The sequence below is a fragment of the Narcine bancroftii genome, chromosome 6 (genome assembly GCF_036971445.1).
Source record: "Narcine bancroftii isolate sNarBan1 chromosome 6, sNarBan1.hap1, whole genome shotgun sequence".
Taxonomy (NCBI): Eukaryota; Metazoa; Chordata; class Chondrichthyes; order Torpediniformes; family Narcinidae; genus Narcine; species Narcine bancroftii.
The window spans coordinates 162,178,785-162,205,070 of NC_091474.1; the positions used below are offsets into that span (position 1 = coordinate 162,178,785).

A 26,286-nucleotide genomic window follows, 5' to 3' on the forward strand; every position below is an offset into this window, starting at 1 on the left:
GAATTGCTGTGAGCAATCAAATTTGAGGGAGTTTTATCATTTCTCCCACTTGAATCCAAAACTTTAACAGTAAAAGTGTAAAAGTATTAGTGTTAGAAACTGAGTGGAGCAGAAATAGTCTTACTTTAATAAATCACAGCAGTCCTCTTAATGTCCAGAGATGGATTTGAAGTGGTAGCTTCCTTTGTTTGCACAAAGTATCAGATATTAGTTCAATTTTGTTGATTCAAATTAAATTTGATAAAATAAAGAATAGTAATTACCGAGGTTAACAAATAGTCCCAAGCTGAAACATTACCTGAAGAAGGGCTCAGGCCTGAAATGTCAATATCTTTACCTCCTCTGGATGCTGCAAGGTTTGCTGAGTTCCTCCAGTATTTGTGTTTTTACTACAATCTCATCAACTGCAGGCCTTTGTGTTTCACACAGAAACATTAAGTAACAACTTCTCTCCATGGATGCTGCCTGACCCACTGAGTCCCTCCAGCTTCTCATTGTTCACTCAAGGTTCCAGCATCTGCAGGTTTGGAGTTTGTTTATCCTTGGTAATTGCATTCAAACCTCTGCTGCAAAGCAGTGTGGGATTACATTCCCATGCAACCCATTCAAGCTAGACACCACAGGAAGAAAGCATGTTTTTTCAGTGAGCACATTTGTTCTGTTGAGTTCATTAAGACATGTTCAGTGCAGTGGGATTTTTCTGTTGCCAGCTTAAAACGTTAGGGTATAATTCATATTTCAGATACATACCATAATGCAAATATAGTACCAGATGAAGTAATGCATTTTTCTCATTTAGAAGAAATGACATCACATTTTGTTGCTTTATAAACTGAAAAGATATATATAAAACACAGTCCCTTCTATTTAAAACTCCATTTTTTTTCACAAATGAACTTTTTCCACAGCAATCACCATTTCAGAGGTGAATAGGCTTGGCTCTGTTAAATTTGCATCAGTCTCTTTCAAAGGTGGACAAGGCTTTTTCTTTATGCATTTGCCCCAGCCTCACTGCATCGAGCCACTTGACTGCAGAGATTAGGTGTGTAGTGATAGAATACAGAACATTACAGCACAGGCCCTTCAGCCTACAATGTGGTGACAACCGATGCAAACTAACCCCACAAACTAACCCTTCCCTTCCTCACAACCCATATTCTTCCATTTTTCTTACATCCATGTACCTATCTGAGAGTATTTTAAATGTCCCTATCGTAGCAGCCTTCACCACCAGCTCTAGCAATGCAGGCATCCACTACCGTGTGTGGAAAAAAACCTCCATGGTCTCCCCTAAATTTTCATCTGCTCACCTTAAACTGTCCTCTCATATTTGCCATTGTTAGGATCTCAAGTGTGAGCAGAAATAGGCATCATGTCATTTGTGCTCAGCTCACGTTTGCCAATCCAAGTATTTTGGAGCAGGATTAAGATGTGCAAAATGAAACAAAACTGAAAACTGATATAACCTGTTTAATTTCAGATACAGCAACCTAACCTGGAGAGTAACAAACTTCAAACCCTTAGCTCACTTTCCTTTGCTTGCTCTCAGGTCCAAAAGATATGCCGTAGCTAGATTAATTGGCCACAGTACATTGCCCACGATGAATTGGTGGCTGGTAGAATGTGTGGGGAGTTGATAATGTAGGACTGATGTAAATGGGTGTTTCAAGATGTGGACTCAGACAGCCAATGTTAGCCAAGCTGTGGACTTGATCTTGCTATTATAGACCCAAGCCAAATTCCCTGGGCTGAATTTGCCATCAAAGCTCCCTCTAAGCTTATTCAAACCTGGTCTGTAGAGAGCCCATCAATCTTTTCTGAAAATTGACAAATGGCCTTTCATCTGAATTGCATTCTGTTTCTCGTTCCACATGTGGCCTGACCTATTGGGTGCTTCAGGCCCTTTTCTCTTTTTGTACAACCTGAAATTCTACAAATCCCTTCTATTTCCCATTTGGATATCTTTTTTCTTCTTTCTCATGAACTTCTTCCAAGCCAAATACCATCTCATTGGTGAAAGTTTCACTAGTCCTTAAATCCTCAGCTCCAAATGACCTCAAAACTTTATCGCCAACTCACAGCTTTGTTGACTTTTAAAATTCTACCATCCCACAAATGTCTGTCCTTCCTTGACATTTAAAACTATTGATTGAAGATATAAAAATAATGTATTTGTAAAGAATAGTCTAAAGTAAAAACATCTAAAATACTTATAAATGATTAAGATTAACATACAAAAACAAAATGTTTAAAGAAGGATCTTAGATTTGCTCTCCAATTTCTTTCATTTCACCTATCACTGTGAGCAGAAATGTTTATCAGGTCAGGCAGAAAACTCAGAGGCAGAAATGGTTCAAATAAATAAAAGGTTGCAACATTAAGGGAGCCTGGAGCTCATTTTTTCCCCCCAATAGAAAGTAGTGCCCAGATTTATTTCAGCACATCTTGACCCAACCATTCTGCAACATCGGATTCTTCAACCTCCCCTTGGTTCACTCTCATAAACCACTCCAACAGCACAAAGAGATGCACTATTGCAAGTAACTTTTTTTTTTTTTTACACTCCGATTGCCGGGAATATTATCCATCTTGTGTTTATTATCTCTTTTAATTTAATTAGTTTATTATCTGTTTTCTTTATTCCAGTTTGGCTGCAGCAAGTCAGAATTTCAGTGCATATGTACACTGTTCAATGTGTATGACAATGTACTCAGTATAATGATCATTATTATATCTACCGGCTGATATGGCTGTTGTCATTGCCACACCAGATGTTGTCACCTGGCTCTGACCTATAGTAAAAAAGGGGCTCTAGAATTGGCACAATAATGCAGCAAACTCTCCTCTGTCAAATGACAAGGGATTTTGTCTTGGGGAATGAGTGTGGTGGAGGAAACAACCAGGTGCAAAAAAAAAGCAGTGTTTAGTAAACACACATGGAAGACAGACACAATGAGTGTGAACCAGGATTATTATTTGTTGTTTTCTCTCTGTCCAGATCGGTACATATAGTTGGGACCCATCTGCTGGTAGGAGGACTCACCTCTTTTTGAATACTGCTGTTCTCTTACCATCACAGTGGTGGACAGCAGAGTGTTGTTATATCACTGACTTAGGGTGGAATGATCACAAGGTGTAAGAAAATTAAGCACCAAGACCAATGGGCCATTAATCCCCACACATTTTTGCATTTGGGAGATCACAGTCAGTCAGGTCAATCACTTCAACAACACACTTGATGCAAATGCCCAAATCTTCAAATAATTATTTCCTCTTCTGTTATAATTATACTGTTGATGGCTCTGCCATGTGCATCCTCCACTAATCCTTCTGCTCAGGATGGAAGTGCATCGCAACAGCATCGAGTGGATCCAAAACTGCTACGAAATAGGAAAAAGGCAAAACTGAGGATTTTGTTTAGCCACACCACTGTGCATAGATTTGAGAGACTATGGCCTCCTCACTCAGATAAGTCATCAACTCAACTCTAACACTTCAAATCACAGACTTGGAAGTTATTGAGGATCCCTTTGAACCTGCATGTTGTTCCTAATTTTAAACCTAGATCTTGGGAGCATGATAATAACATGCCTTTTCTGCATACTTTTCTCTGTGCAGAGCAATAGAACTGACCAAGCAGCACAAGCCATGCTTAAAATATGCACTCGTGGCCCTTGAAAAAAATTGAAAGTTTATTGGCATCTTTATCAGACAAGATTCTATTTATTGCCATGTAACAAAACAGAAATGTCATATTGCATGAAATTGCCTTTAGTCTGCCATAAGGCAGACAAAGATTCACCATTAGCATTGCCCAATGCCCCTTTCAATCAGAGGAAGAGAAGCAAAAGAGTGCATCTCCCCCACCCCCAGAATCACTGAGTGTCTGCGAATTCACCTCCAGCACTCCCACAGCTTCTGCAGTTGCACAGACTCCCATTCAGTTGAAACCATCGACAATCTGAGGCCAGTTTCAAACTTCCTACATGATGAGGAAGCATTCAGTGCCCAGGACTCTTCAGGAACCCTCCCGGTTCTCTAGAATCTCAGTTTCAATACCTGGTTCTCCAGCAGCCCTCAGCCTGGTGAGTCCTTGGTCCTCAAGTTGCCAGCAGCCTGTGTGGGTTCCTCACTCGTTTGCACGCAAGTCACCAACAGCTCATGTGCACAGCTCTTCGGTGGTCCACCACCATGGTTACCATCCTTGGCTTTGTCACCTCAGCTTCTCTTTCTCAGTGGGGGGGGAGGGGGGGAACCCTCCCCATTACTGGTACCCTGAGCTGGAATCTGAAACCTATCAAAGTTGCTGCCAAACACAGGCGCTGCTGTCTTGGTCCCAGACCCCATGGTCGCAGGATTTTAAAATCAAAGCGTCATCAGCTCCTTTAAAAGGAGCCATTGGTTGTAGGCCTGGGAAGTAGGGCCCCATGTGGGAGTGCTGCATCTCCACTCCCAACTCCTTGGGTCTGTACCAGCGGCAGCACTGTCATTACCAGCAGCTTTGGTAGCACCACCATTTTTTTTGGATTTAGCTCCCAAAATGCAGCGCTACAGTACCTGATGTTGCAGTTAGTACTTAGGGCAGCTCAGGTTACAGATGTAGTAACCAACACAGCTTTTAAGTTGCTGAAAAGGCATTTAAGTTAACAATTCAGTGACTCTCACTGGACTTAAATAATCAATGGCTTTTCAAGTTTAATTGTATCATATAACATCCAGTTCTCATTTGTGAAGCCCTCCATTAAAACACAGCAAACAAAAGATCAGTAGGCTTGATTTGAGGGCAACAAGATTTTTTCTTTTTTTTTCTTACTAAGCATTCTAGTTTACAGCTGTTACAATTTATTATATTCAGCATTTGACCTTTTTTATGGTCTCTGTTCATCACTTTATTGGCATGCCTTTTAATGTCACATAATATTCTAAGGCATTTGCAAACCTTTACTTGTCACAAAGCCTTCTTACTTGGAGAGGGTAAGTGGCTCTTCACTTTATGCAGGGTGTTTTGCAGATGAGTGGATAAAGGGTGGAGGTGCATCATAAATTCCAACACCAGCTGGAAAAAGGGTTGGGCCTTTCTTACTATCCGGATTTGCCTCTCCTGGTGCCCATCTGCCAACCAGCCCCATTATTTGTCACACATGTTGACATAATGAGTATTTAGTGCAGTAACACCAGGGCCTGATCCTGGAATACCACGTTAGCCATTTAATTGGTTTACAATTGCTCTGCTGGTCACTGTTGTGCAAAAATGATTTAAATTGATCAAAATATTTAAAATAAAAACAAAAATAATTTCATATTAAAATTGAGCGACACTGGCTTGAGGTCCAGAAGGGCCTGTTAGCTTGCTGTATCTCTATTTAAAAATTTAAATTAAAAAAATTAATTCAAAAAATCCTTAAAAAAATAATGGTGAAATAATCAGAAAATTTACCTGGACTTTTTACATATGGTTGGTGAGGCCACCCACATGAATGCCCATGTGCCTCCTTGGCGTGAAGCTGTGGCCAGATACAAGGTGAATATGGAATCTTTTCTCAGGACATCAGTGTCACAGGAGATATGACGGTCTGCCATTGGACTCTCAACTTGTCTCTAACTCCATCTTTCAGTTCAATTGCAAAAGTCACATCGGCTGAGTGCAAGCTTCTGACAACTGCAAGGATGAGAAACAGTTTGCATTTGGAGCTCGGGTTGTTGAAGGCTGTGTGGCGGTGAAGGCTGCAGGAGTGCTGGAAGCAAAAACAGGAACACTCAAGGACTCTTGGGGACTCTCTTTTGCTTCTTTTTCTCTGGCTGCAAGGGGTGCAGGACAATTTCTCCTGGTAGCAAATCTTTGCTTTATGGTAGACTAAAGGACATTTTGTGTAATATCGCATAACAATAAAATAATCTTGAATCTCGATCTTGAATTAGAGGAGTCACAATAATTTTTTTTTCTTCTGAGACAGTTACAGGTTGACATTGATTTGATTCCAGGTCCCTATAGGTCCTGAGGGAATTGAAAAGACTAAAATGGGATCTATAAACTACATTAAGGTGGGAGATGATGGGTAGGGTTAGCGATGGGTGTTTGGAGCCTGTAGGTATTCTTAAGCTGCAGCGCCAGGGTAGCCCACCTGGGATCCAGGTGCAATTACTGGGGCAAAGATGGTTCCAGAACCTTTTAAGCTGCAGGGAGGAAAATCGACCCAATAAATCGCCGACCCGGTGATTTAAGGGGCATTCCCACCCTTGCAATGATGCGGTAATGTCACGTCACGCTCTCGGGAATTATTGGCAAGTCTTCTCCACCCCCCCACCAGCCATCAGTCACCCCCCCTGTCAGTCCCCACCCACCGTCAGTCATCACCCCCCCCCCAACTCTGACAGTCACCTTCTCCCAGTCAATCACACCACCCCCCAGCAACATCCCGTTGCTGCAAACGTGGAGCTGTCACAACCAGAGTGACATTCGCAGCAGCTCGTGCCCCCCCCCCAACCACTCCCCCCCCCAACCACTCCCCCCCCCAACCACTCCCCCCCCCAACCACTCCCCCCCCCAACCACTCCCCCCCCCAACCACTCCCCCCCCCAACCACTCCCCCCCCCAACCACTCCCCCCCCCAACCACTCCCCCCCCCAACCACTCCCCCCCCCAACCACTCCCCCCCCCAACCACTCCCCCCCCCAACCACTCCCCCCCCAACCACTCCCCCCCCCAACCACTCCCCCCCCCAACCACTCCCCCCCCAACCACTCCCCCCCCAACCACTCCCCCCCCCAACCACTCCCCCCCCCAACCACTCCCCCCCCCAACCACTCCCCCCCCCAACCACTCCCCCCCCCAACCACTCCCCCCCCCAACCACTCCCCCCCCCAACACTCCCCCCCCCACCACTCCCCCCCCCAACCACTCCCCCCCCCACCACTCCCCCCCCCACCACTCCCCCCCCCAACCACTCCCCCCCCCAACCACTCCCCCCCCAACCACTCCCCCCCCAACCACTCCCCCCCCCAACCACTCCCCCCCCCAACCACTCCCCCCCCAACCACTCCCCCCCCCAACCACTCCCCCCCCAACCACTCCCCCCCCAACCACTCCCCCCCCAACCACTCCCCCCCCCAACCACTCCCCCCCCAACCACTCCCCCCCCCAACCACTCCCCCCCCAACCACTCCCCCCCCAACCACTCCCCCCCCCAACCACTCCCCCCCCCCAACCACTCCCCCCCAACCACTCCCCCCCAACCACTCCCCCCCAACCACTCCCCCCCCCAACCACTCCCCCCCCAACCACTCCCCCCCCAACCACTCCCCCCCTCAACCACTCCCCCCCCCAACCACTCCCCCCCCAACCACTCCCCCCCCAACCACTCCCCCCCCCCAACCACTCCCCCCCCCCAACCACTCCCCCCCCCCAACCACTCCCCCCCCCCAACCACTCCCCCCCCCCAACCACTCCCCCCCCCCCAACACGGCAGCAACTTCACTCTGCCCAACAGCTCTGGCAAACCCTCCTGCCAGGATATTTGTCCCCTTCGAGTTCAGGAGCAGACCATCCTTTTTATAGAGGACCGACTCTCTCTAAAAGCGGTCTCAATGATCTGGAAATCTGAAGCCCTGCCTCAGCTCTTCAGTCACACATTCTTCACCCATAACTTTCTATTAGTACCCTGTCTCGTACATGGCACAGGCAGCAATCCTGAAATTACAACCCTTGAGGTCCAGTTTTTTTTTTAGACTTCCTATCCAACTCCCTAAATTCCCTCTTGAGAACCTCATCTCTACAACTATCTAGCTGCTCCCCCTCCCTTTCCAGAATGCTGTGGAGTTGATCTGAGACATCCCTGACCCTGGGAGGCAACAAACCAACTAGGAGTTTTGATACATTCCAACAAACTTCTTGTCTGCTCTCCTAACCAACAGGTCCCCTGTAACTAAGGCTCTCCTCTTCTCAGCCCTCCCTTTCTGAGCTCAGGTACCAGCCTCTGAGCCAGAGATTTGACCACCTCAACTTGTTCCTGGTACATCCTCCCCACCAACAGTATCCAAAACAGCATACCTATTGTTGGTGGATATGTGCACGGGATATTCTGCACTACCTATGTCTTCCTTTTACCTCCCCCAACAGTCACTCAGCTGTTTGTGCTCTGTCTATTTTGGGTGACTACCTCCTGTAACTGTTTTCAATGACTGCCTCAGGTTCCTTAATAATTCACAGCACATCCAGCTCCAATTGCCAAACTCGGTCAGCAAGTAGCTGGAGCTGAATGCACTTTTTGCAGGTGTGGTTGTCTGGAACAAGTGTACCTTTGCAGATTTCCCACATCTGGAACAATCCACTATCCTAGCTGACTCCATTGACTTTGCATGAAAATTCCCTTGATTAGACTTACCTTGTATTCAAGCAGCAGTTCTCCTTGGTCACTGCTCAACAAAGACACAACTTCAATGTCCCACTCTGCCCCTGAGCTGAGACACTCCATCACTGGCTGCTTCTGGACTTGTTCCTCCCTTGAGGTAATGCCAAATCGAAGAATGCAACTACTGGTGAACTCGAGACAATTTTCTCAATTCCACACACCTGAAGCCAATGATCCAATCACTGCCTCAACACTGATAAATCACTTCAATATTTAACCCTAAATAGTAAACCAACTGAGAAAAAAAACCAAGGTTTGCTGTTCTTCTCTTTTTAAATCTGCTGCCAGACTGATGAGGAGGAAAAGGGGAATAGATAAAGGGAAGATGGACATAGTGGGGCTGGATCAGCATTTGGAGGAGGGAGGGGGGGGGCCTAACCTAACCTAAAACAGGAATATTTAATATTCATACCACAGGGTGGTTGGCTATTCAGGTGATGATGACTTGCTGTAATTCATGAAAGTAGTTGGCAATGAGAGTTGAAAAGGTCAAGAGTGGGAAATTGGCTGGAGGAATGTCCAAGAAGAGGAGTAATGGAGGTAAAAGGGTCATCAGTGGGACATATTCCATATAAGAGAAACAGTTAGAAGAGCTTAATATCATGGCTGGCATAGAATCTGTTTAGGTACAAAGGTAAGACTTGAAAAACAGCAGGTCATATGAAGTGATGGATGACCTTTGTCCCACATGCTTCAGTGAATAGGTTTGTGCTTCCAAACGTGCTCAAATATAAATGCTGTCTACGTGCCGCAATTTGATGAATGATATTCAGTTTTTAGTTATGGTTTCATTTGAATATCCTTTTGTCGGACAACATTGGAGCTGTATCCAAAGGGTTTGTTTGGGTATTGGTATGGGAACACGAGTTTGAATTCTAATCAGGAAATCTAAACTCAAAAAAATTAAATAAATCCAGAATGATAAAATGAAGATCTACTGGGACCAATGCCTGAAGAGGGCGCACAAAATCAGTGAACCGGTGCGGACTCGAAAGGCCAACATGGCCTGTTTCCGCTCCATAAATGGTTATATGGTTACATGTCGGTGTGACCTTGGTGAGGCAAGTTGCACAGTTCTCCATTCGTTCTGTCAATAAGCTCTACTCCAGTGGGAAGTTTTCACTTTTTATTTCTCTCCAGACAATACATTTGAAATAAAAGATCATGTTGTTTCAAGTTGTAAGATTAGAATGTCACTGGTTCAGTCACCAGTTGTATTGGACTGTTATATTTGGTCACTTTTGGAATTGGAGTAAACTCTGACAGGAGCAACATTCGCAACATTTCACGGACTGACTATGGTTTTATTCAGACCACTCCGCCAGTATAATGTCTGGTTTTAACCCTCAAGTGTTAACCTCTGTTTTTCTGGTGATGTGTGCCAACTCTCAGTGCCCTCAGGTTTTATAGGAATCAAAGTCACTGTTTCAACATTCCACGGAAACAAGATCAGACAAGTTTTTATTTTCTTTTGCATTTTATTTTTTTCATGTATCAGGTATTGGTAAGACGAAGACATTTGGTGTTTTGTCAGGTAATGTCCAGGAACATGTTAAACCAGAACTTGTATCCCTGCTGTAGAGGCCCTCTGTTCTCTGATCAGAGCAATTGGGATGGGCAGTAAAGGCATGCACACCATGGTCATCTCACACAGAATAAACAGTTTTAAAAGGGTTCCACATCATTCACACATGCAAATTAGAACACTGGCACAAGATTTGCATCCTTGAAGCTAGTCCCCTAGTGTTTCCAGACTAATAAAATAAATTACTATTAATCTTAATCATCTTTCAGAATGAGAAACTCTTGACATCTTCTGCTTGGACTGGCACTGAACTAGTCCCCAAAGGTGAAGAGTTCTGTGGCATTGTACTAGTGAGAAGCTGTGTGATACTTTGGGAGAAGGTGTGGAGCCACTTGTGGCTAAATACAGTTACTGGAAAAGGATTTGGAACCTAGGTTTGGCAATCAGTCAGAACGCTGGGGTGATGAAAGTGCAGCTGGGGCACAGGGCAGAGAAGCGAAGACCAATTATGGCACATTCATCTTTCTGTGGACAGATGAGAGGCCAAATAGGAGGGAAACAATTTGATGGCATGACAACTATGGAGCAGATAAAGCAATACAAATATCTCTGATGGTTGAGCATCACAACTACAGAGTTTCCGTAAATGTGACAAGAAAATGAATAACCCGTCCAGATTGCAGAGAGATTAAACTCATTTCTCAATTAAAATAATTAAAGCAGCTATATTTGATACTTGATGTTCCATAAATATATATTTTGATTTGAACAAACAAAAAAATCTTAAACTCATTCATGCAAATAAATGTCACGTGTTGCATTCAAGAGAATTCAGGTGTATTCTTGTTCCGGCCCACTGACCTCTTCAGGGAGGAGGTGTGAAGGGGATGCTGGCAATGGCAATTCCTGTGCCAGAGAGCACAGAACTCTCTGGTTGTAACCACAAGCAAGTCTGCCCCTCTGGTGGCTCTGAGGTCCTTAGTTCAGATATAGATGGTGAGGCTGTGAATTGTGACTGAGACATCCAGCACAGAAGCTGGATGTTTGGCCCACTGAGTCCACACTGACTAGCAAGCAGCCATTCAAGCTCATCATATGTGAATCACAATCACATCACATTGCTATCCACTCCTCTTCCCCAGATTCTAATATTCACCCACATATGAGGGTCAATTTGTCTCTACTGTTGGCTCGCAGTGGGGTAAACAGTGAAGTTTGTGAGCCACAGATGGTCTTGAACTGAGGAATCAGTAAGTTGCGGAACCTGCAGTGCTCTTTCCTCCCACTGCCAGTTTTCAATGAAACTGATTCACTATTGGATCTCAGTCTTCATGAGTCTGTAAAATGTTTCCTTTTGCCTTGAGGCCTGATGGCTTCCAATTCAAAAGGATCCTTTTCATTGCAGTTAATTGACTTCTGGAATCCTGCTCATTATCATATCAGATCTGGTCCAGTGAAGAACTCAGCAGTCTCTTCACAGGAGCTGGAAAAGAGCAGATACAAACAGTGGAACTGGATTTGCTGGGGGTGACGTCAACTTGACACCCAATGATCCTCCTGTTTGGCTCTTGGCTACCAAGAGGAATTTAATGCACTGTTCCTCAAGTTTATGTTTGAGGATGATGACAAACCTGGTTTAAGGAATTAAAATGTCTAGAAACCAGCTTGTGCCTGCTAAAATTCCCATTGCTGTTTTCAAATCCTTCCATTGCCTGTCCATTTCCAACACCTTGAAATTCCCCCAGTCTCATGACCTTCTGGCAGCTCTCATTCTGAGTCATTGGCAATGTCAGTTTTCATTGCATCATTATTGGTAGCTGCATAATAAAGCCAAATGTGAATTCTTGTGTGGAAATATATAAATATGGATCAAAATGATGATCATCATTTGGATATGAGAGTACCTTACTTATCAAGTAAGAAACATTGATTCCAGATTGTGCAAGTAAAACTTCTGGCTACCATCATTAAATACTTACTAATGGGCGGTTAACAGTTGGAGCAGGTTTGCAAAGAGACAGCGGAAGCAAGACACCACACTGGATGAGGCCAAATCATTGCACCATATTCTGATGAAAGGTAATTGACTTAAAAGAGTAGCTCAGTTTCTCTTGTCCCAGATGCTGCCCGGCTGCTTGGTATTTCCAAAATTTTCTGTTTTTATTAACATTCTTAAAGATCCCTATCATTCCTTCACTTGAATTTGCAAGAGCATCAATCATGCACCCAACACCAGGAGTTCACATTAGTAACTGCTACCCCCCTGTGGTTCTGTTTCTTTCTTACAGAATTCCTGAATTAAACACCAAGAAAAGCTCCATCTAAAGTATATATACTCACTGGGGATTTTTAATACTGCAGGCATGTAACGGCACAATCTAGGAATGTTGCCACTACATGGGCAGTCTAAAAAGGAAATGTGCAGGAATTTTGAATTAATTCCTGCACTGAAATTTATTCTGCAGGATCCCTACCTACAACTTTTTGGAAGAAGTTTACAGTATAAATCGTACCAGAAAAATTCATTGACGGTCATCCACTCTACAGCACATCCAACCACCGGGATTGTTGCACTCAGGTATTTGCAGTCTAAACAACCACACAGGCAGTAATTATTTTAATTTTTTAGCTATTTTCCTGACATTGCAGTGTACAAAACATTGCTGATACCAATCAATGTAAATTTAGCTTGTGCACAGGTTTTATGGATTCACAGATCTCACAACCTTACAGTTTACACACTGGTCCATGAGATGTTACTTCACAGGCTCTGCTAAGTTCATCTTATGAATACACAGTATGGGACAATCAGGACTTGGCCTATTATCACAGGAGAGGAATGGTGTGAAATAAACTGGAATTCTTGTCTCCTCAGTTGCCATGTACAACTACACTAATTGTCTATTACTGGAGCTGAAGATTTTTTTCTAGCCCATTGATAAATAACCAAGTTGTTACCGTTACTCTCGAGACCAAAAAATGAAAATTGAGAATATTAGATTGTCATCAAATGTTTATAATGAGGATCATTAAAGCTGACAATTGAATTCTCTGGTTGCCAGACTAAATTTCTCCCGGAAACTGATTTATATTGAACTTTATGAAAGCAATCTAGGTTTCAGTTCATCTTTAACCAGAAGTCTGCATTAATGCAGAAATAAATTTGCCTTAGACATGAAAATCCAGGTTTTTTTTCCCCTCAAATCCTTATGATTTCTTCAAAACTATCTGTCAAAATCCAGATCATAAACTCCTTCCTCAACAACTCAATGAGCAAATATACTTTTGACTTCCGGAGTCAATCCTGGGACAAATTAATGAGCTCAGGTCAATCAGCCAGTGCTGTCATTGTCTGAGAGATGAGTCTGTTTGGTCATTCTATTTGCCGAGGGAGTTCACCACCATCATTCTGGTTGCTGTATACATTCTGCCCCAGATTAACATCAGGTTGGTATGAGAGGGGCTGAGCCAGAGGCAGATTAACCATTAGGCTGAAGCTGAGGGGCCTGGAAGTTAAGAGGGCCTGTCACAACCATTGATACACCAATGTAACCAGTTATCACCGTGGGCTCGCGTTACTCTGTGGCAACTCCACACAAACTATTTCAGACACCAAATAATATGGTTCAAAAGTGGCTGTTCAATGAACAAAGGACAAAACTAGATATAAGGTATCAGCAATTGGTCTACTTCCTGTAGCACTGTAAAATATACAGGTGTTTGAACTTGATTGTGTGAACTCAATACATGTCATTCTCAAACAAAACAAAGTATGGGAATGTGTCGCTAAAACTGATCTGAACCCACCAAATTCATCACACTGGAAGTCATTTGAGCTTCACTGAACCCACCAAACTCTCACAGGCATTCTTGGCTCGCTGTAAACCAGAGTCAACCTTGAGTAGGGGTCTCCAGATTAATTGATATCGACCCCTGGGGGTCGATAGGACTATCCAAGGGGGTCAAAAGGTGCCAGGAGGGATCGAAACGGAGTCGATAAATGCTGGGGTTGGGGGGGGTGGGGTAATCCATTGAACTTTTGAGGTTGAAAGAATTGTTAAGCCCAAGTTCCCTGCTCCTGCCGGCAGCCCAAGGTCCCCACTCCTGCCTGGGATCCCGAGGTGACTTCTTTGATATGGACAACACTGTACCCAATGTTGAGAATGGAGTCCCTGTTGCTGAAGACTTGGACCTAGCTCTGTTTGCCGTTTTCCTGGCTAGAAGCAAAGTTTTTCTTTAGTGTTATTGTATTCATTTGCTTGGTTAATTTACAGATTTGTTACTTAGCAATTGGGGTTTTGTAACAAAGTTCTGAGTTGTTGCTGGGAGGCTCAGACACCACGCATATGGTATTCAGTTTCTCTCACTAATGAATATGGAAACTGCACGTCAAAGTAATTATTAATTTATTTATTATTGAACATGCCAGGGGATCTATGAGGGATCAAGGATTCCATGAACGGGAACATCAGCCAGAGACTGAAGATCTGTTGGCAATATATGGGGAAATATGGCAGTTACCTGATGCGAGATAGCGAGACCATGCCCAGAGCCTATTGCCTATGTATACTGAAAGTACAGAAATGTGGGAACACAGATGGGTTTTAACAAAAGTAGTCACTTGATCACTTTAAGCAGCTGAAGATGGAAAGGTGCACAAGTGAAACAAATGGGAACAATGTAAATTCAGAAGATTGAGTTTGACAGAGCAGGGAACCAAAACTGGGAAGGAGGAGGATCTGGTAACTCTGGTGAGGGAGGGGCGATTTATTCTTTGGGCCTGCTCTTCCTTGAGGAGAGAATATCATTCCTCCCTGAATCATACCAGTAATGTCAATGACTGAAGGAGTGGGCAGTTGCTCCAGACCTTTGTACACCCAGCTCAGAATCCAGCTCATTAGTAGATCAGCAGGCCCGCTACACGGTGTGGGCATTCGTATCCTCCGATTAACTCGTCTGGATAAGAAAGATCCGTCTAACATATTTTTCTGACTTTGTTGCAAGGTTGTCAACATTGTGGGGTCTAACGAGATATTTTGAGAGTCTTGGAGGAATCAAGATTTCCCAAAGCCAGGGGGAGTCATAGGGAAGCCCTATGGTTGCTGATATCCTTGCTGAGGCGCTAGTGGGATATCACACAGGATTTAACAAAATAGGGTGCTCAGAAGGAAGCACTGGACAATGCCTGGGCACACATTGGCAGCCTCGAGTCGAAATATACTGAGGCTTCCTGCTGAATGGTTAAAGCGTGGCAGCTGCAGGTAGCCCACCGATCTGGTTTGCAGATCAATCCCACCAAGATAAGGAATATTTTTATGCATGGAGGAGAGGGTGACATGTGATCGGGGGATGGGGACGTGTGGATGGACATTCTGACCATGGGGAGGCTGACTCCCATGACATGTGTCCTCTGCCCTGTGTACCTGAGATCCTGCAAGCTCAGCTAGTGACCACATGGTTCTAGACCTGCCACGAGGGAGGGAGCTGAGAATTGGGGGGAGGTGGGGGGGTGTGGGTGAGTGGACAGGTGGGTGGTCATTACGAGGTCATAGAGACCTGCGATTCTCCATCAAGGAATTACATTGGCTGGGAGACAGATATTGCCAGTGGCCAGGTGAGCAACTGGCCTTATGGCTGCTCCGGCTCCCCATATCTGCTTTTCCCATCTAGTTGCCAGTGCAGCAGACAGCTAACAACTCTCTGCAAGTGCCACCCGATGGGATTGATGAGGGTATCACATTGTGGGATCAGGAAGTGGTTGTTCCCCATGCCCCTGGAATGGGACCTGAATGGGTGACCTCAGTGGCACAATGGTAATCAGGGAGTACGTTCTCATTACCAACATCTATGAAGGCACCCGTGGGCACAATTTCCCCAAGGGTGTCAGGATAATCTCTGCCTTGGCAGGCCACCTACCCTGACCTCAAGGGGGTGGTCTTGCCTTTGATGGGATTGGTGTCCTGCAAGACTGTCCGGAAAGCCATCACCCTTCAGGAGGGGGCTAGAGTACATAGAGCAGGGAGCGCCTGCTCAGGTTTGCAAACTGAGGCGAAGTTCAGTGACATCACCTTGCCACTGACCGACAGATTTACATGTATACTCCCTGGAGGGAGCATTGTGGGTTGGGGGGGGGGGGAAGCTCCACACCCACTGCCCTACACAACAGGAGAAAACTATCCTTCAAGCTGCTCCTCCTCTCGCCTGCACTGATTGGTGCTGTGAGAGCCTTCGAGTGCATGCGCAGCATCATTTCAGATCGCTGCTCTGGCACACACAGCTGAGGGTCTTCAATCTATGCTGACCCTACTTGATGGCAGTTGCAGGAGTTGCTTGGATGGACTCTTTAATCAAAATGTTTTGGCAATGATGCCATCCTTCTTCCTTCACACTTTACCACCTCATTTCCAATAATTTTTGCTGGGGTGGGTACTTCAGGAACTGGTTTCTTTTTCCCCTCCATACAATTGGGCACACAAAGAGTCCTGACTCACCCAGTGGGTCCATATAGGGATCATGCCTTGGCGATGTGGTGCATTTAGTTCAATCAATATCAGTCCAAGTAATCAGTGGAATGTGAGAAGGAACGGCATCCTTGTACAAGACAGCTGACAGCCTACAGCTCAGCTAAGGGGGGTTGCTCCTATGAGAATACCAGTATGTTCTGGAGGCACACCTGCCGGGCTGCCCACGGGACGGCACAGTGTTGGCCATCTGGGATGTGTGCCTCAGAACGATGTTGGAGCACCCAGAAGGAAAGGCTGGCCAAAGAAAGAGCTGTGGTACAGTGAATTAAGGGAAAACTGGATTACCTTTCATTACCTGCTCACGGAGGATGTGGAACCAGTGCTGTCATCTCTGAGTCAGAACATCATCAAGAGGATGAACCCTTGCAAGATGTCAGATCCTGATGTTGTACCTGACAGGGACTGAAAATCTGTGTCAATCAACTAGCTGGAGTGTTCACTGACATTTTCAATCTCTCATTGCTGCAGTATCCACCTGCTTCCAAAAGAGCATCAATTATCCCTGTGCCTTACAAGAGCAGAGTGAGCTGCCTCAACACCCATGACTGTGTGGCCAGGCACAATCCAATGCTATCATCCAAACTGGCCAATGCCACCACGGTTGTCAGCAGATTCACCACTGGCTATGAGGAAGTGTAAAGGAAGGAGATGGATCAGCTCGTTGAGTGGTGTCACACCAACAACCTTGCACTCAGTGTTAGGAAAAACCAAGGAGATGATTGTGGACTTTAGGAGGAAGTCAGGATAACATGAACCAGTTGTCATCAATGGCTTCATTGTGGAGAGGGTCAAAAACTTCATATTCCTGGGTGTCAACAACTCCAAAGATCTGTACTGGAACCTCCAAGTTGATGCAATCATGAAGGCTTGCCAACACCTATATTTTGTGAGGAGTTTGAGGAGATTCGGTACATCACCGGAGACTCTCGAAATCTTCTACAGGTGTACTGTGGAGTGCACTCTGGCTAGTTGCATCACTCTTGGTTGGAAGTGTCAACGTTTGGGACAAGAAAAAACTCCAGAGGGTTGTTAACTCAGTCTTTGACATCAATGGGCACCAGACTTCACTCCATCAAGGACATCTAGAAGAGGTGGTGTCTTAAGCTATGCCCTCTTCACTCTCCTACCATCAGGAAAAAGGTGCAGGAGCCTGAAGACAAGCACTCAGCAGTTCAAGGACAGTTTGTTTCCCGCTGCCATCAGATTCTTGAATGACCAATGAATCAAAGACACCGCCTTACTTTGACTTTTCATGCATTATTTTTATTTTTTTGTAAACTGGTTTATATGAACATTTACACTGTGACGCTGCAGCAAAACAATGAATTCATGACTTGTTCATGACAATAAATTCTGATTCCGTGCTGACTCCTGCTTGACAAAGTAGACTGGACGTCTTCCCCGTAACCCTCATTCTTACCCAATGTGGATTGTTATTTTGGCACAGGACTAATGTCTGAGAGAATTCCTCTCTTTGACCTTTGTTGTCCGAACAGTCACACACTTCACTTCTTCCTCTGAGTGCACAGGTCTGTGAGCCAGTGTGCCCCTGGACAGGATCATTTTCTGCAGTTGTGACAATCTGGGATGACCCATGCAGGAAATGCATCCCAAACTAGAGCATGCATAGAAAGGCTTTCCTGGTATTTTTATTTCTTGCTTGATTTTGTTAATCTGTGGTGGTAGTGGCAACCTCTACTTTTCTGAGGCTATCTAAATGTTATTTGAAACTCCAGTTATCTGTTTTGAAAACTGTAGAGATGGCTGATGTTTGTTAACTTTTTTTTTAAATGGCCTTGGTTTCCCATTCCAACTGTGGGCCTTAAGCTTCTCCACAGCTGCCAATAGATACAAAGAATCTATATTTACTTGAGATTAATGGGTTGTGATTGTTTAAAAGCTTGTAATGATTCTGATGGTTCTGGAAACCGATGAATCCTGACACATGATTTGGCACCCACAAGCAGTGACCTTGTCAAACCAAGAATTAAAGATACAACAAAACATGCCGTAATTTACATGCCGTTTAACTCACCCAATGGACAGAATGTCATACAAAGCAATAAATGTACATGCCAAGTACAAACAAAAATGTTGCAGAAAGGAAATAAATAGAAGCTGAAAATTCTGTAGAAACAAAGCAGGCTATTTAACATGTGAGGGAAATGGTTTCCAATGGATTCCTTCCTGACAAGAATATTTTTGTAAAGTTATTTCTCAGTACATTTCTGATCAGTCCAGGACTGACAAGTCAAACTGTTGTTCGGATACTGATGTCAGTGCATCTACATTATCCTCGTATACTATTTGTAGATGGACCAGATAACACACATCACTTACACCTCAGAAAGAGAATCAGAATTTGTCGTGAACAATGAAAGGCAGTGTCTTTGGTTCATTGATCATCCAGGAATCTGATGGCAGTGGGGAAGAAGTTGTCCTTGTGCTGCTGAGTGCTCGTCTTTAGGCTCCTCTACTTTTTTTCCCAATGAAAGCAGAATGAAGGGGGCATGGCCTGGGTAGAGGGGGGTCATTGAGGATTGATGCTGCTTTCTTAAGACACCATCTCTTGTAGGTGTTCTCAATGGAGTGAAGACTGATGCCACAGGCTGAGTTAACAACCCTCTGGAGTTTTTTTTCTACTTCTGAGCATTGGCACCTCTCTACAAGACAGTGATGCAACCAGCCAGTATGCTCTCTACGATACACGTGTAGAAGTTTGAGATTTTTTGTGATCTACCAAATCTCCTCACACACCTCACAAAGTATAGCTGCTGGCGAGCCTTCTTTGTAATTACATCAACATGGAGGCTCCAGGACAGATCCGTGGAGATCTTGACATCCAGGATTTTGGATGCATAGTAGTGCAAAAAGATTCTAAATCACAGACTCTGAACATCCAAGCATGAACAGAATTGCAAGCAAATCAAACAAATATTCCTTTCAAGCTGGATATTGGGGAAAAAGTCAATTTGATCTGTAAGCATGACATCAGGGAAATGAAGATAAAGCCATACATCGGTGATAATTGTGCTCCTGTCAAAGTACAAAATGTACAACCAAGCCACATAATACAGTGAAACCTCATTAGAACGTGATTCATTAATCCGCGGAATAGCTTATAGCGCGGGTGTCTGTGGACCCCAAACATTGATTTTAGGATGCCAGGCTAACCGTGGCTAACAGCCACAAATGCAAAAATGGACTCATGACTCATTTACAAGATGTGGAGTTTAAAGGTCTTAAGGGTTTGAGTCACAGTATTCTGTTTTCCTGATGTATATGTATCTGTTCCGCGACTCAGCTGTAACGTGGTATGAAATCTTGTATCCCAACTACCAGGTTCTAACTAGGTTTTACTGTACAACTCAAACAGGCTTTATTCGAATAATGCTAGTGGGTATGAGTAGTCGTTAGTGTTATGTAGTCAAGGTCACCTCACTAAGACTGTTTGGTCTCATTCAAAGAATACAGTCATAGGGTACAATATTTAAGGAATTTTCTTGCATACAAATTGGATACGATTTCTTAGAATGTATTGTTTCAACTTATGTTTTGCATTTTTCATTTTCTCTTCCTAATGATATGGTTTGTTGTCAATCATTTATTCTTATGTACATGTCATAATTAAGAGACATCCTTCCTGTATACAAAAATCAACAGAAGTCTGGAAGTGTTGCTCTCATTACACACCAATATCTGTTCTCTGCCTGGCTGATTTCTGGTTTGCAAATGGCTAGTTTCACTCTAATCTTAAATTATGAAAGTTAGCAATGGTGGCCAAAACGTCTGGGCAGAAACAATGTCAACCAGGGACTGAGTGGCGCCATCAGTGTTGCTGGATGTTTACTGCAGCCTTTGACAATTTACATAGTGTCAGTCAGCTGCATTTGGGCGGGAAACTGATTTATGAATGGGCTGCTTTTTGACAGCTCATTGACTATCGGTAGTCAGTCAGTACTATCGTGTTAAAGATATCAGGCAGGCGTCAAGATATTTGGAGCCTGGGGGCTTCGGTAGAAAAGGTATGAATTGATTCCTGTCTGGGAGGTTTGTTCTTTGGAAGCTTCTGACTGAGTAAAACTTATGCTGATTTTCTTATAAACTATTTTTGTAGCCATCTTATAAACACAACTTTCTACATTTATCCTATGAACACAACCTTCTACATTTCTACACATCCATTCAAATCCTGTACAACTCAAAGTCTCCAATGAACAGAGCATCGACACAAAAGGTACATGTGAACTCTGGGTGAAAGTTAAAAATAAAGAGCACCACCAAATGGACATGAATCACTGCTTGATTACAAAGCATGTGAAAGCAAACCTAGTCAAGAGGGTGTACCATATTAACAGTGTCAATGCACAGAACAGCATAGAGGAAATACTGGATCAATTTCCAGACATCTTCAAGGGGTTTGGAGTTCTACATTTACCTATAAAATAGAGTTAAAGGAGAATGCACACCCAGTAGTGCATGGCTTGAGGTGGGTTCCAGTGCCAGTAAAAGAAAAGCTCAAGCAGGAACACGACCGAATGATGGGACTAGGGGTCATAAAGAAAGCAGAGGAGCCATAGAATGGGTAAATTCAAAGGTGTGTGTCAAAAAGAACAGTGACCTACACATGTGCATGGACCCAAAAGACCTGAATACCAATATAAAGAGAACATTATCAGAAATTAGAAGTGAGATGGATGCCTTCATGAGGTCTTGTTTGTGTGCACGTTAGCTAATATTGTTGTTGTAAAAGAACCCAAGTTCCTTTATTACAATAAAAGAAACTTGACCTGCTACCAGGAGTAGGGTATCAGATTCCAACCAGGGATGAAATTGCATGAGATGGCCGATGCAAAGTTTTTTTTTACCAATTGGATGCACCACAGGGCTTCTGGCAAATAAAACTGCATGAAGGTAGCACAAAATACTGTACACTTAATGCACCATTTGGTCAATACTCCTGTCTGAGGATGCCTTTTGAAATTTCCTCAGCTCTGGAAGTGGAGCACATTATAGAAGGCATAAATGGAGTATGTGTGTACATGGATGACATGATCCAATGGGGATCCACACAAGAACAACACAAAAGGCTCAATGAAGTGCTACAACACATCAAGTTAAACAAAGAAAAATGTCAATTTGGTGTGAAGGAAATCACCTTTCTGGGAGATAAACTGTCAGAAGTAGGTGTGGAGCCAGACAAGAGCAAGGTGAAAGCAATTTTAGAGATGCCCAGTCCCACGAACAAAAAAAGGCAAATTGAGAGTGCTGGGAATGATCAGTTTCACTGGTAAATTCATACCAAACCTGCCTTCCAAAACAATATACCTACGGAAGTTGTTACAGGACAAAATGTGAATTCAAGTGGACAGATAACCATAAGGAAGAATGAAGACGACTACAGTGAACTGGGATTCACTGGTAAGGTGTTGTGCTGATGGCTGGCCTAGCCTCCTGGCTCTGCCCCCATAAAACCCTGGTTTCCTGCCTGAACCAAAAACGCTTCTGAAGACTACTGTTGAACCCTACCCTTAGTTATAAGCTAATAAAAGTGTTTGTTCTCCCTCCAATCGTGAGAGATTTTATTCATGCTACAATGACTGAAGACCATTCTAACTACAGAACCAGTACTTTTGACATTCTTTGATGCATCCAGAAAGACAAAAATATCCTTGGACGCTTCAAAAAAATGGGATAGGTGCCGTATTACTTCAGGTTGTGGGAGAAGATTGGAGACCTGCAGTATACGCATCAAGGACAATGACAACATCTGATTGTCAATATGCACAGAATGTAAAAGGGTGGCTTGGTCTGGTCTGTGGACTCAAGAAATTCCACAGTTATGTGCATTGTCTACCAACATTCATGGCAGAGTAGCAATAATCAAGAAAAATCTCAGTGATATGTCATCAAGAATTCAAAGGCTGATGATGAAGCTACAATGTTATAACTTTGAATTGGTGTACACACCAGGAAAACTTATTGTGTTAGCTGATGAGTTATCCAGGGCAACGACGCAGAGTGAAGCACTCAATGAGAGTTCCACAGAGACAGATGTGAATCTCCATGTGAGTCTGATCACGGAATCTCTTCTCATATCTGACATGAAATCCAAGCAGATCACAGCCGAAACAGAAAAAGTCACAGTTCTACAGAAGGATATCAAGAATCTGAATGAAGGAATGGCCTAGAGGTGAATGTCAACCATATTACAACATCAGAGCTGAGCTGAGTGTTGTCAATGGGCTTCTACTCAGACAGAGCAGAATGATTATTCCTCAATCACTGCGAGAAGAGATGCTGAAAAAGAGGGGCAACTTGGAATGGAAAAATGCAAGAGGAGGGCCAGAACTGCTGTTTATTGGCCAGAGATAAATGCTGACATTGACAGGATGGTTTCAAGCTAAGAGACTTGTTTGAAATATCATGCAAAGCAGCCAAAGGAACCCATGATCATAAGTGATTTACCAGCAGAACCATGACAGAAAGTTGGGACTGATCTATTCCAAATGGATGGAAAGGATTACTTGCTGTTATTGATTATCTATTGAACTATTTGAGATGGTGCTGCTTCCTAACATGTTTGCTGCCTGTGTGATCAAATATGTCAAATCAGTCTTTGAAAGACATAGAATTCCTCAAATTGTCTACAGTGTCAATGGACCATGCTACAGCTGTAGAGAATTCCAGAACATTGCATGGGGAATTACCTCTTTTTGCCTATTGGCCTGTGCTCCACCTCCCCCAGCCTTTTGATTCAGGCTGCTTTTTACACATACCTTGTTACACATGTTACTTTGTGTAACATTTCTGGTCTGAAATGTTCTTTATATTTCTTTACCTCGCGAGGATGCTGTGAAACCTGCTGAGCTCTTCCAGTAATTTTGTGTTTTTATTTTAATCCAAGTTGGAGCATCTTTCTACATGAGAAATGAAACCTGACCACAAGATTGCCATTATTTTGGATTTTTACTTACACTGACCGAGCAGGTTTGATCATGACAGAAAACACAGATCTAAACTCATCTGGACCTGATTGGCCAATAATTACATGTCTCACAAAAGATAAAGTTATTCAATGGATAAAAATGCTATATTCTGTGCAATTGGGAAGAGTATGTACTCCACACCTGGTACGATGAATGGACCCCTTCCCCCCACCTGCAGGTGGAAGATCAATCAAAGAAAATATGACACTAATAGACATGCATAACAGAGTGTGTGAGTAATCCCTTTGCCTCACAACACCATGAGGTGCTTCCTAAGTTGAATGGGCAAGTTCTGTTTGATTAGCAGGCACCAATACTGTATGATTTTCACAGAATTCAAAACAATGTTTGGCATTTGCCTTGCTTACCCGAGTTCTGTAGAAGTTGAAAACTGGCTAGGACATGGTTCACAGAATTTCTCATCACAGGCTTTCACAAAACCCTTTCCTATTATTTGTTGTTCTGGGATCATAATTTTGGTTCACACAGCTGGACTTCCCCTTGCTCTGTCATCCTATGCCATGCTGGTATACACAGCACATGCTGGTTTCATTCAGCCACAAACCTAAGGAGGGGTTAAAAGTTTAATCTTTTACTTCTTCACTTTTGAAAAATTTATAGCATTTTAGGTGCATATCAGAAGAGCAGTCTATTGAGTGTAAAATTAAAGAAGTAAAACTGTCTTGAAAAAAAAATTCTGCACTCAAATAATTGATCAGGCTACTAAATTTTGCTTCATAATTCTAAAAATACAGATATTGAACGTTTTTCACAGGGCAGTTTGCAACTGTGTTTAAATTACTTTGAACTTGATTGGGAACATCTTTACATCAAGCTCAAAAGCATGATTTTATCTTGGATTTCAGTTTCTTTGCATAAGGGTGCCAGTGGCAAGTCCTGAACATTGTCTTCACCTGCTTTGGAGAGGTGTGGGGGCTTGTAGAGGAGCTTCAGCTGTTATTTTATTGAAAAATCTCCCACTGCAAGGTTGCTGCTCCAAGATATTGACTTCAGACTCCAGGGGTCCCTTTTGCTTCTATTTCTCTGACTCTAAGAGGTGCCACTCACCAATTTCTGCTGATGGCAAATCTAACTGCCTTTTGGCAGACTAAAACAAATTTTGTGTAATTTTACACCTGATTTATCGCATGATAATAAAAGAATCTTGAAAGTTGAATAATTTCAAGTCAGAATGCTGTGTGACAAGAAGGGGACTTGCACCATTCACCAGACATGCATTTGCAGATATTGTTAATGTGTACATCCTTCTTTGTTTCTGGACAATGTTGATAACGAAGGATTTTTGTCACATTTTCATTAGTAAATGATGTTTGTGTTTATTACCTCTGAAAGCCAAGGGAAAGCATTTAAGCTCCTCTCTTGTTGGAGATGATCATTGCCTGTCAATGGTAGAGGATAATTGTTACTTAACATCTGATGTCCAGATGTGGTTGATGCTGATGTGACTGCTCTATTACTGGAGATGTTACAACTGAAATCGAATGTTGTGTAATCAGGGATTCTCTATACTCCTCATGTTATAATTGGAGGAAGGGTTTTGATAAAGGAACAACACTCCCTGTGTTCACACTTCATTATCTGGTGGCATGGATCAAAGTGACTAAAACTCGGTTTCTTCAATGTTGAGCAGCTCAGAAAGAGACCAAAATAAATCACCCAGTCAATTTTTTCTTCTGAAGATTGTTCCACCTTTCACGACATTCTGAGATCTACGAACGGTTTTCAGCTTTATGCTTCACCTCCAGTCACACATCATGAAAAGAAACTCTTCAGCCCAATGAGTCTGCACTGATGACAAGCACCCATTTACACTCCTCCCATTGCATTTTCCCCACATGCTGTTCAACTTCCCCCAAATTTTACTGCTCACCAACACCATATGTACAACATATGGTCGTCAATTAATTAACCATCCCAGAGACTCACAGGAGACTGCAGATGTTGGAACCTGGAGCAAAACACAGTTTGCTGAAGGAACTCAGCAGGTCAAGCAACATCAGTGCGAGAAAAAAAATGGATGATGTTTGGAGCCAAAAATTCTCTATGGATTTTTCCACATTTTTGGGATATGAGAGGAATTGTGTGAGCTGACACTTCACTATGTACATTATGTGAAACATGACATTCTGGAACTAGACAAGAAATTAAGCAAGTATAAAGCTATTTAAAGGCTATCTAGATTTAAAAAGTTGTCTATGCATCCTGCTAAAGACATCACACATTGTAAATGACACAATTTAGGTCAGCAAAGATCGAGTAACCCCATCTCTCCCAATCTGCACCTCTAATTTTCAGATGATCTCATGGAAAGACTCAGGATAAGGAATGAGGTCTTGCTTCCACTTACCGACAGAAGTTTGCCAAGATTAGAGATGCCTGAATTGGAGATTACTCGTGGCACAGCTCCAAGAACTTGGCAGCTTTGTCAAATAGATTCCATAATTTGATCCAAGTTGGGGAGCAGGACTCCTGCCTGGCCAAAACCACTCACAGTCCTGGACATGATACAAATTATAATCATATTGAGATTTTACTCAAGTTTTTTTTGTTCACTCATTAATTTGAAGAAATAAATTAATTTTAATTAGCAGCAGATTTTAAAGTGCTATTCTGCCTCCATCAGCACATCCGACAATGAAGGAAGTTTCCAGCTGGTTAATTTAACAGCTGCTTATACGACTGGCAAAATCTCAGCTCAGCAGCCCTATTTAAAATTAGTTTCAAAGTACTGCAAGTCAAGTGGGTGCCGACAGCCAAAACAGCTGTTGTAGTAACCAGCAAAAATGTTTATCCTTCAGCATACTGGGAGTGCTTTTACA

General features: G+C 43.3%; 1 protein-coding gene and 1 long non-coding RNA gene across 2 annotated transcripts in view; both read right to left on the reverse strand.

The window, feature by feature from the left end:
- The window catches only part of dtnba (dystrobrevin, beta a), a 493,032-nt gene that overhangs the window by 21,030 nt on the left and 445,716 nt on the right, over positions 1-26,286 (reverse strand). The gene's annotated exons all lie outside the window — the stretch shown is intronic.
- Positions 3,121-25,956, reverse strand: LOC138737644 (uncharacterized). The gene is made up of 3 exons (XR_011341103.1): positions 25,815-25,956; positions 23,815-24,011; positions 3,121-3,380 (listed from the first exon to the last, which is right to left on the reverse strand). It is a non-coding gene; the product is annotated as an uncharacterized lncRNA (long non-coding RNA).